We start from the raw sequence: 12,411 nt of genomic DNA on the forward strand, positions 1-12,411 counted from the left end.
CTTCACGGTTTCTTTACCCACTTTCATTGGCATGTATTAAATAGAATTTGTATTCATTTGCCTGTGTTGCATCTGTGTATTTTCTTTTTTTTTTTGACTCTTTTTTTTTTAACCTTTCAAACCTTCATCAGATCCATTGGTGTGTTCAGTTGCATCTAATTGGTTCTTCTCTTCCTGTCTGGTTTTTGTGGTCTCTCTCTGTGATTTTTGCATGTTTGGTGTACATGTCTGTGTGTGCAGATCCATGCATATGTATTGGTCCATATGTGTGCACATGTGTATGGATGTCAGAGGACAATCTCAGATGTCATTCTTTGATTCCTGGTGACTTTTATATTTATTTGTTTATGTATTTGTTTGTTTATTTATTTATTTATTTATTTATTCATTTATATTTTTGAGACAGTATCCCTTACTGGCCTAGGCCTTACCCATCGCGCTAGACCAACTGGCTCCAGGAATCCACCTGTCTCCACACTGGGATGACACTTGCTTCTCACCATGCCCATCTTTTGGGTGAGGTTTCTGATAAGAGACACTCAGAACCTCACATTTGCATAGCAAACACATCCCCCACCACACAGCATCCTCAGCTCTCCACATCACAATTTTCAGTGTGGTACCTTAATATCTTTAAACCCACACCATCATATTGCACACATAGCCCTCCCAGACCTGCCCTCATGGCTGAGTGTATCTGAGCTGTAGGCCCATCCCTCCTCTGTGTGCCTCCCTTCCCAGCTCTGTTCTGCTCCCTGATCTACCTCTAGCATGTGGGGAGCTCTGGGGGTGGGGCGTGGAATTCTTCAAGGCTTGAGTTGAAATCCACTTTTCTGAAGAGAGTTTCACTTGGTGCTAAGCATCTGAACTACTGGAAACTTTACTATGGTCTCTTTGTTTCCCTTGAGATTGTTCAGGCAAACCTGTAAAGACAAGGCCCAGGAGCACAGAGAGAGTTTGTATCAGAAGCCCTCAGACACAGCTCCTGTTCCCTTCCTCCTTCTGGCCACAGTCAAGGCAGGCCTAATAAACCCACATCCAGCTCCCACATGAGGCAGCACATCTCGGCGGCACCTGGAAAAAGCATCACCATAGGAGCTTTCAGTCTATGGATCAATTGTTCATCCTGAGGCGGGTAAACATGGGAGACAGTTTAGCTACCTGGGACCCCTTTTGGTTCTTGCTGTATACACTCCTGCCTATAATAATGCCATTGACAGCTTAATTGCACAACCTGAAAGGACTATGAACACACTCTCTCTGCAAACAATGCACCTAGCATCCTCAGAACTCCCACTCACATTGGGCTAGACACACACTCCTCTCTCCTGAACACTAGTTAGATTTCCCTGCCCCTAGCAACAACCAAATTTAGACAGTTTTAATGCAAGTGTATTCTTAACATATCTGGACATAGAAAAGAAAAATGATGATCCAGTCTGAACTGGTTTGGGGTGGATATGCAGTAAGACAAAACTGTTCAAGAGAACCTTAAGGGAGACCTTTGTGCTTACACAATTAAGCATGCATATGATTAAAATCAGATGCATTATGGAAAAGGACATTCACAGTTGGAAAAATAAATATACAGTGTGGTTGTTTGAATAAAAATGACCCATAGGCCCCTATTGAGTCAAACAACTAGGAGGTGCGGCTTTGTTGGAGGAAGTGTGTCACTAGGGGAAGGCTTTGAGGTCTCGGATGCTCAAGCCATGTCCAGTATGGCATTCTCATCCTGCTGCCTGCGGAGCCAGATGTAGAACTCTCAGCTACCTCTCCAGCACCATGTCTGCCTGCACGCTGCCATGCTTCCCTCCATGATGATAATGGACTAACCCTCTGAACTATAAGCCAGCCCCAATCAAATCTTTTCCTTTATAAGAACTGCTGTGGCCATGGTGTCTCTTCACTGCAGTAAAACCCTAAGGCATACAGTTTAACCTGCCTATCAAACTATAACCAAAACTCCTTAGTAGTCAACACTTCCTTCTCTTAAACCCGTAGAAGAGAACTCCAAATAACATTAGTGCCTTGAGCTCCCCGTTCACGTGGCCTGCTGCCTGAGTACCTGCCGTTCTGATCTGTTCGACTTGTTTTACTTCTAAATAAAGTTTCCTCATTACATTGCACGTATTGAGAACCCTTGCTCAATCCTTTGAGTAAGGGGCCAGTGTGGTGGTTTGAATCAGAATGGCCCCATAAGCTCATATGTTTGAATACTTTGTAGTTAGTGAAGCTGTTTGGGAAGGATTAGGGGGTGTGGTCTTGTTGGAGTGGGTGTGTCACTGGGGTGAGTTTTGACTTTTCAAAAGCCTCTGCCTCCTGTTCGGAGTTTGAGGTGGGAGCTCTCAGCTGTTCTGGTTGCCATACCTTTGATTCTCCATCATGAACTCTAACTCTCTGGGATGATTAAACCCAATGAAATATTTTCTTTTATAAGTTACCTTGGTCTTGGTGTTTTATCACAGTACTAGCAAGTAATACAACAAAAAGCCTGGGAACACCCCGCCCAGACCACATCCTTTGGAAACACTTCCAGCCTGTGAGACCCCAAGATTATAACCTGGCACTGTGTGTGGCTCTAAAACTCCGTTCCAGCCGCCACTCTGTACAAAGAACATGTGTGAATGTAAAATGTGAAAAACAAAAACAAAAACCAAAAAAAAACAAGAGAGAGAGAGAATAAAGACTGATTTGTGTCCCCAAGGAAGATTCTGGCACCTGTGAAAGTCGGCCTGGAGGGTTTTCACTTTATTTTCTCCTCTTTCTAAACAGTTCTCTTATTCTGTTAGATAATCCGTGTACTTCTTTAAACGATATTTTTAAAAGGCTTGTGTAATCATCACTGAACATTTGCTAAATGAAGGAAGGGGAAGCTCTGTGACTCCCCAGACTGTCGCATCACCAGAAATGGAGGTATGTTCTTTCTAAAGTAGGGGCAATCAAACTAAATGAGTAAATGAAAAGAAAAAAAAAAAAAAAACAGAAATCGATGCACTGAGCGGTTGGCACACCAAGCATGTGAAAGGCATCCACGAAGGATAGTGACAGACTATAAGTAAATACCACTTAGAGGCCAAGCAATTCAGAGCTCTCACTGCCTCAAATACAAGAAGACAATGTTAGGAAGCAATGGTGCTCTTTGAGCTGTTATGAAAATTAATATCATACAAGGAAAAGACAGAAAGAGGAGAGGGAATGGCATGAAGCCTTAACTGATGAGGAAGCCATGCATACAAGGTCAGGAAAAAATGATCAGGCTCATCTAATTTGCCACATGCATACACATGCCTGCACATGTGTGCACACACATGGAAGGATGTATGTGTGCATACAGGATACAGAGCAAGACAGTAGAGCTGCCTGCTATAGGAAGACACACAGGCCAACTGCACAGCCGTTTCTTAGCGAGCCAATCCTTCCAAACCACGTTAATGTGAAGGGAGAACACACCTAGCTGAGGATACTTCCCAACATGCACAATGGCTTTGAATCCCATCACACCCACTCTAAGTGCACAGTCCATAGACAAAAACATTCTCAAGTCCCATCTTAGCCAAAGAAGCCACTGTGGGAGAAAGTGATCGGAGGAAGATGAGGAAGGCAGTAGGGGAAAATAGACAAGGCTTTTAGAATTGGTTCAAAGTGTCTCGGAGCATAGCAGGCTCTTTTCATCCCTCACTTCATTTGCTTCAAGGCCCCAGATCCATTCCACCCACCACTCACATGCAACCCACCTGTGTCCCAGGAGCATACCACATATGTGCTATATATGACTGTGTGTGCCCTCTGTATACTCTGTGCATATGTGATGCAATGTATATACCGCTTTGTGTACATTTGAGTACCATGTGTGCCATGCGAGTAACATGGTACACCAAGTATGCACCACGTTTGTATACTAGGTACATGCCACAAATAATACCTATGTGCATTAGTGTAATAGGTTGCATGTCAGACATGTGCAGTATATGTAACATGTACACACCATGCATGTGCCACATGTATGCCATGTACACGACATGCATAACATGTATACAACAGATATGAGCCATATATGTGTATATAAATACATATATAAATTCCACGTGAGCCATTAATGTGCCATGCATGTCCCATACACACAATACCACATGTACAATATCCCAAGTGCATGTGTCCCTGAGTGGCTGCACCCTCGGTCTTGCTGTTCCTCAGTGTCTGACTCCACAGGCAGCCCACGTGGCACAGGAGAACCCTGAAGGGAGGGGACTCTTCACAAACTTGAATTTCATTTGGCCACTTTGTAAATGAAGAAATAGCAAACACACAGGTGGTGGCAGAGTGCAATCAAGACAGCTGCTCACCGTGTTATGACAACTATCTTCTATGTAAAAGTCCACATTATCACTTAACAATAAATAATAACATGACAATTTATTCAAGCAATATGTTGTCTGTGTAATTTTTCTGCCTATCTTTATAGAAAAGAATGGTTTTTAACTTATATACTGTAACAAAATGCACATTGAATGCACATTAAAATTTTTGGTTCTGGGACCTGAACTCCCGTCCTCTGTGGGAGCAAAAAGTTCCCTTAACCAATGAGCATTTCTTCACCTCCACAGAGCACCATTTTTTAAAAAGGTGTACTAGGGAACACACCTTTAAAGGTCATGCCAAAGTTACAAACTTCTAAAAACTGTTCTAGAGAGTGTGCTCAGCGGGCTTTTCCTACCAGCGACACGGGTGTGATCTTCCCTTCAACCCCTGCAGTAGTTTGTCATTCTGCTCTGCTTTGGGCTTACCTCCAGTGTCACTAATTCCTCTGCTGGCTACCCCTGGGTGTTTTGATTCTTCCCACACATGGAGATGTGGCTCTGCTTCCACAAACAATGCTGCGAGGAACAACTTTTGGCGCACACCTCTGTAAGTTTCTAGAACACAGTTGAATAAAATGTTACTCCCTAGAGTTGTTAGGTCTATTTCTTGCCAATGGTCAAGAGTGCTGTACCAATTAGGATTGCTTAGTTTAGCAGATTATGACCAAAATATCAAACTAGCATAAGTGAAAGGATTAGGGCTTTTCTTTACTCATGGCCCTACGGGGCCAACAAAAACCAGACAATCCAGGGCTGAAGCACGCTGTCCTTGCTGATGGTGACCCTGCATCTTGAGGCCTCAGCCAGGTCTCCACAGAGTTCCAGATGCCTACACAGGTTCCAGTCAGCAGGGCGGAAGACACCGATGGGTAGCCCCGTAAGACAGTTGTTCACAAACGAGCCCCACAGAACAACCAGGAGGTGCCCAGCAAGTTGCTTGCCTCTGTCTGCTTCGAGAGGGGCTGATGAATGTCACATGATATGGATGTACAAATAAAGCAGAAGGAAGGCTGTGTTGCTAATGGAAGGAGGGTCCAGTTATTGTCAACAAATTACCAAATGCTGTAATGAAGTTATCCCAAGCACTTGCATTCACTCAGATAAGAGCTCAGGGGGAAAGTCCAACTGTGGATGGATAGAGCAGCCTCAGAACTTTGTCCCTCGAAAGCCACCATCTTTCCTGCACCAACAGCCCTACCCAATATTGGAGATGTCACTGAACAGCAGGCCAAGGCTTCTAGCCAAATACCAGTCTCTGCATTCTATACTGATGGACTCTTCTCTCTAAGGACTCCATGTCTCCCTTAGAGCTACAATTGGGCACCAAGATCTTTAGATTGCATTTCCTGTTTCTTACTGCAGATGGGGCTCTCAGGCACACTGAACTTAAAAACACCCAGGGCATCTAGACAGGAATGTGCAGCATGGGGAAATGGAGTAAGCAACGCATACCTGTGACCCTATCACAGAGGAGGTGGACGCAGCAACATCAGGGGTTCAAGGCCAGCCTGGGGATACACAGTGAGTATAGATCAGCCTGAGATATATAGAACAAAACTCTATCTCAGAAAACAGAAACAAAAGAAAGAGGGAAGTAAGATGTGTGGGACCTTCCCAAGAGAGATGCCAGCAAACGTCTCCGTACCCCGATGAGGCATCGGCAACAGACACATCACTGAAGCCAGCTTGGTGCAATGACACCCAAACTGCGCCTCCTCAGGGCCCTTTCTATGCTTTTGTCTGTCTGTCTGTCTGTCTGTGGCATCAATAACTTTTCTAGCAATCCTCTTACCTAAAGAACAATCCATCTCAGGGTCCCCCTTGAGCCCTAAACTTGAAATGTTTCAGCTTTTGTCAGCCTCTTTCGTCTATGGCATACCGAGTAATAAACACTTGCCCCTGTCCTGAATGCTACTGTTTTGTAAAGACTGGAATGCCCTGTTATCCTATTATGGAGAAAGGAAACATAACATAAAGATCTCTGACAAGCATATATACCTGTCATTCCATAGACCTTGCAGACTTACTAGAAATCTCATAGTCAATGTTTATATATTTACCAGTGCTGCTGGAAAAAGGAACTCACAGCAGCATTTTCATCGAAGGCTTTCACATGCTTTGTTTAAAGGCATCTTTGGGAACATAAGGTGTTTTACCCCATCTCAGTTTTCTCTCACCCTTGGATACTCAAAGCATAGAGGAAATGCAATCTGCTGGTAAGGATACCATGTTTGCCAGTGAGCACTGATTTGGGCTTCTGCGCACATTCACACATGCCAGTGCTGGGGTGGGTGTTAGCGGGAATGACACCATTTTGTAAACCTCCTCCATTTGGGTTGAAACTGCCAGAACTCACAAACAACAGTGATTTGGTTCCCAGAACTACAGTAACTCATTTCTCTCTCACCCTTCCCTCTCTACACTATCAAGCCCGGGCAATGGAGGCCAAGAAAGATGCTGACCCATCACTTGACACTCTTTAGCGCGTGCACTGTCCATGGTTTCCCTCCTCCCCACCGTCTGTCCAATGAAATCTACAATAAGGAAGTTCTGTCCTGAAACGCAGGCATAACTCTCCTTGGAACCACTGTCATGCTGCTGTCTGCCTGTCTGTCTGTGACTACAATCATTCTAATAAATCTCCTACCCAAAAGAACAATTTGTCTCAGTTGTCACCCACAAACACTAAAGTCCAAAGCCTTTCCATGGATATAGCCTGTGTTTTATTAAATTATTAGGAAGGGGGGGAGAAGGGGGGTGGGAGGAACTTCAGAGATAAATTCCCAAGTGTAGGCGTTTTCTCAGTCTGTCAAACATGAAAGTCGGATTTTTGTCACCAGACATCTCAAGCTTTTACTCAGTCTACTCTACCGTGGCAGCTGCTAAGCCACTTGCAGAGAGCAATCTCTTCATTCTAAAGTGTTCTCTACCCTAGAAGCCCACTCTTAACTTTTCATATTTTTGTTATTCAAATCAATGCAGCAGGCAGACAGGGAGTATTTACTTGGCCAAAATATATACAATTTGCATAGCAAAGGAACGGCAGGCTCGACATTATCATCACAATACAGAATTGTTCTGCCAGCTCCAGTGGAGTATGAATATAGCAGCCAGGGTCACTTTGTACAGTCAGTTAATTAGAAGCTACTCAGATGTCTGGGTAAGACTGAGATGTTGTTGCATTCTCAGAAGCAATGTAGTTTACTGGATTTGTTCAGGGACTTATTCCCAATTTTTCTTTTTTATACAAAAGCACCACTGACTAAACAGGTTGGCGTTATGGCAGCATGGAAAGATTATTAAAGGAAATCCTTTGGTCAAAGGAATGGGATCTGCCTCTGAGTTGGAGGCATGCCATTGTTTCCCTCATGAAATAATCCATTTGGGCTGTCACTCACCTGGCCAAGGGACATTCCTCAGGAACGCTGACTCTGCTTAAGCCATGTTGAGATGAGAGGAATAATTATACCTTTAATGAGATACGTCCTTTGCCTTCATAGGATCTCTGCTTCCTAGGCGCTACTACACAGAGAAGAAAGAGGCTTCTTCAGCAAGCACTGAGAAAAGGCATTGGATCTACAGACATAAATAAACATTTAGAAGGCTGTTTGACAATATAGGACCTGTTTCTATCTTATTAGCACTCATTATTATGTACAATGTAGCTTGTGGACCACCTTACAATCTCATTGATGGAAGAAAAAAAAAATCTCTTTGGATACAGCATAGTATACCAATATATTTTTACTTAATCTTTTAAACTTGGATATAAATTACCTCCATTGACCTCCTGTAACTTCAAAGGTCACAAAATAATATAGCTATTGTTAAGCCTCTTTTTCCTCCCATCCCTCTTTCTCCATGCCCAGGACTACATCACTTAAGTCTAAGTGCGACATGGCAAGACGGTCTTGTAATCTTCTTAAGGGCGTTTCAGGTTTAACTAAAATTTGTTCTCCTTGATGGAGAATCTCATGGGAAATGACCCAGTTCTATTCTAGGAACCCAGAGTCAGGGTACCCCTTAGCTTCTGGTAAACTGCTTGCTTGTACAAACCCTTCCCTGCTGCTGCTGCTGCTGCTGCTGCTGCTGCTGCTGCTGCTGGGTGAGATAGCAGGGTATAGTTTTGCCTTTAAGAGCCTTTTGGTCTAAACACTCAGGGCTACAGGTGGGTCCCTGAATAAACTGGGTGTAGTCCCAGACAGCTGGAATAAAGACATTCAGTTGACTACTGTCTGAGGGGTCGTCTCTGGTGGGCACCCTGTAACGTAAGCGTGTCACATTCTTATTTTAGTCATCTCATCTTGGATTCACTGGCTCATCCTGACCTTCTTCTCCACAATGGAAGTCAGAGCCCAACTGACTGCATCTAAGTAGCAGTCTCTCAGAAGAGCTCCCAACACAGCCCAGCTGGCAATCCGGGGTCGTATCACACAAAGATGGGTGACACACGGCAAGGCAAGGGGCCGAGGTAGCCACAATCAATCTGGCTCTTGCCCTGTGACAACTGAGTCACTGAGGTTTTATTCAGTCAGCCTTGTAAAATGTCTAACGCAGGCGTGATCTTTTAAGAACTTTAGCTGATGGTGCTAGAGCCACCCACATTTTAATTCATGACTCAGAGAGGGGCAAGACCGCCATCCCTCAGACAGAGCTGGACAAAGGGCTGGTGGGAGAGGATGTGGGGGGTGGGGGTAAGCAGGATGCACACTCAGCCAGGCTTGTTCTAGAACGCAGATGAAATCTCCAAGGTCTGAGCCACATATCCATTCCCATGGGGTCGGATGTCAACCCTGCTACACAGAAAAAGGGGATTGCACAGAACTAGCTCCTTTTCTGCATCCACTGTTGGCAAAGGTAGATTGATGCAAATTCCTTTCCGGGACGTGCTGACAGACTTTCAGAGTCTATCCTGCATCTCCAAATAACCAGCTAATAGCCAGCACAGGTGTGTCAGGAAAAGGGATTTGGAGGGGCACCATTGTTATGGAATATAATGGGGAAAGAGGGTATCTTTGGTTGGCCCGGGCCAACGTACACGTCTGCGAAATTATGTCATGCAACAGATCTGCTGTAAAAGGAGTTTATTGGGGAAGGGGAGAAGAGTGAAGACCTGGGGAAGGGTTAGAGGTCGCAAGAGAGCCATATAGACAGACAGCCGGATGGGAGCAGAGCCACAAGGGCAGAGAAAATGGAGGCAGAGAGGGAGAGAGAGGGACATGTACTGAAGACAGAGAGAGTGAGAGAGCTGGGATGGCTGAGGGGGAGGGGCTTTTTAATCTCTGCACACACCTGGTTCACCTGGCCGTGGCAGTAGGCAATGGCATAAGCCGCTGCTAGGTCCCGAGGCCAGGCCAGTGGAATCACCTGTGTGCTAACAACCATCATTGGAGCAACTCCTGAATAAAGCATCCCTCCCCCGCAAGGTGGCTGATAGTGCTAAACTGATCCTCATAAGATTTGCTCCTGTGGCTGTGGTTGGGGGGAGAGCCTGCAGCCCCAGCTCTGAAAACCATTGACTGAGCTGGGCTGCCGACAGAGCATCTCAGGTGTTCTCCAGACAGTCAAATCAGGCTCTAAAGACACGTGTTATGAGCACTTTGTGTACTCACCTGGCAGACATACGTAAAAGCTCATTTTTATCCATTTCTTTTCTTTTAAGATCTTGGGAGTCTCATGTAGCCCAGGCTGGCCTTGAGCTCATGACTCCAAGCTTCTGTTCCTTCTGCCTCCACCTTGCGCTGAGATTGCAGGTGTGCCACCACAACTCGCATATGTGGTGCTAGGGATCAAACCCAGGACTCCATGATTGCTAGGCAGCTACTTTACCAACTGAGCTACAGCCCTAGTCCTATCCTGTGAACTGTTGTTTTTTTTTTTCTTCATAAAATGCTTAAAGTAATGGGTGCTGAGAAGCTTTTGACATAACTCACTCGCTAGAGCCCAGAGAGAATGGAGAACACTGCAGTGACTATGAACACCCGACATCTTCTGTGTACACACTGTGTACAGAGGAGACTTCAGGAGACCAGGCAAAGGTTTTTGGTCAATGACTCGAACATGGAGATCACATTTGGGGTGAAGAAGGGACGAACCCCAGGCTAGCCAAGAATCTCTACGAGGTCATATTCTGATAATCTGACATTCACATCTGAATCCTAACTAGTGTGGCTATAAATTTTTTTTCAAGGTTTTTAAAACAACCTGTGACATGTACACACTGTCTAAACAGGCAATTTCTGAGGCAGCAGACCATACCTAATGCTTGGCAGAGGATGTCATCATGCTGTCATTTAGCCTCACAGTCGGCTCCCCAAGGGCAAAATCGCTTCCATTATGGGCACATTAATAACTGCTATAAATAGAGGCTGGGGGAGAATACAAAACTGTTATCATGTCTCTTCGTGCGTGAAATGTAAAGTCTGCACTAAGGAGCACAAGGCCTTGCTGACGCTGTCTAAGGAACAGTGTCTGAGCTGGCTCTCCTGACATGGCATGTCATCTGAGTCCTTGCTGTGCATTCTTAACCTCCTTCCTGACAGGATTAGCCCTTGTCCAGCTGAGACTGGTTTTTGCTAGAAGCTTTTAGCTGTTACCAGTTCCTCAAGTAGAAGGAAGGTGTCTGGCTGACACTATAGTGCCCTCTGCTGGATATCAAAAGTCAGGTCAGGCAAGGAAAACCTCCAGGGGACAATTTTCTGTCTCTCTGTGTTTCTGTCTCTCTCTGTCTGTCTGTCTCTCTGTCTCTCTCCCTCCCCCTCCCTCCATGTGTGAGTGTATGTGGTGTTGTGTATATTACATGTGTTTGTGTGCAGCTGCCTGTGTGCACATGTGTGCACATGCTTGTGGAAGTCAAAGTACAAGCTTCAATGCCATTCCTCAAATGCTTTCCACCGTTTGTTTGAAGTAGGGCATCACTTTGGCCTGGAACTTTGTCAGGCAGTCTTGGTACTCCTGTAATCTACCTGTTTCCACCTCCACCTCCATCTCCCTAGCTCTGGAATCACAAGCACGCATGGCCTTACCTAGCTTTTTGCACGAGGATTGAACTCAAGTCCACATGCACTTGTACACTGAGCTGCCTCCCCAACCTAGGTCACTCATTTTTAATAAAGCTTATGAAAGTTGTGAAGAGATATGCCTGAGAGTCAAGTATGGCTATTACAGTTAGACAACATTTCACTCCCCAGAGCCAGAACTAGGGTATCTGAAGATCACTTGAAGCTGGAGCCACAGTAGGATGTGCAGGAGCCCTTTAGGGTATGCAGAGCTTATTTTCAGGCCCCAGGCCTGCAGCCCCATTTGTGCCTCTTTACAGTTGGACACTCTGGTGTAAAAAGAGAATTCATGTAAGTGTTTGACAGTGTTACCCTTCACCATTCAACAAATACTGGCCACCATCTCTTAAAACTGCAAAGGCTGAAAACTTGCAGCCCTTGGGTAAGGGACCCCTGCTCTGGGATGGAGAAGGGATGAATCCCAGGCCACAGCCTCCACTCTTCCCTGGGTGTCCTGACCTCTGAAAAGCTTCTGTGGCTCCTGTTCAAGTCAGTGCCCATCACAGGGGAGCACTGGGCCAGGACCTTAGGATGACTGACTGCAATTTCTTTACAGCAGGAAATGCTGGCTGGGCCTAACAGTCTCCCTATCAGAACAGTTTATCAGAAAGATGCTGGAAACCCACTATAGATCCAGGAGTTTTCAAAGTGGGGAAAAAACATCCAATATGACACAAACGGAACAGTCAGGGAGTAGAGGTGCCAGGAGAGGGGCCATCATAGTCCCAGAAGAGAAGTTTCTTCATCCATTCCCCAGTAGTTACTGGGCATTGCCACAGGCTGAGCGTGACTTCTTGACCCACGGCCTCATGCAGAAGAAGAGAAAAGTGTGTGGCCACTGGCCCCTCATGAGCTGTTAGGCCCTCCGGCACCTATTGGGTAGGCCTGTTCACCCTTTCCTGCAGTCACAGATCCCAGGGCTGTGATCAAAACCACACAAAAGCAGTTTCATAAGACTCTGCAGAGCATGCGACCCCTGCAATAAACAGTTT

This window comes from Acomys russatus, chromosome 3 (assembly GCF_903995435.1).
Source record: "Acomys russatus chromosome 3, mAcoRus1.1, whole genome shotgun sequence".
Classification (NCBI taxonomy): domain Eukaryota; kingdom Metazoa; phylum Chordata; class Mammalia; order Rodentia; family Muridae; genus Acomys; species Acomys russatus.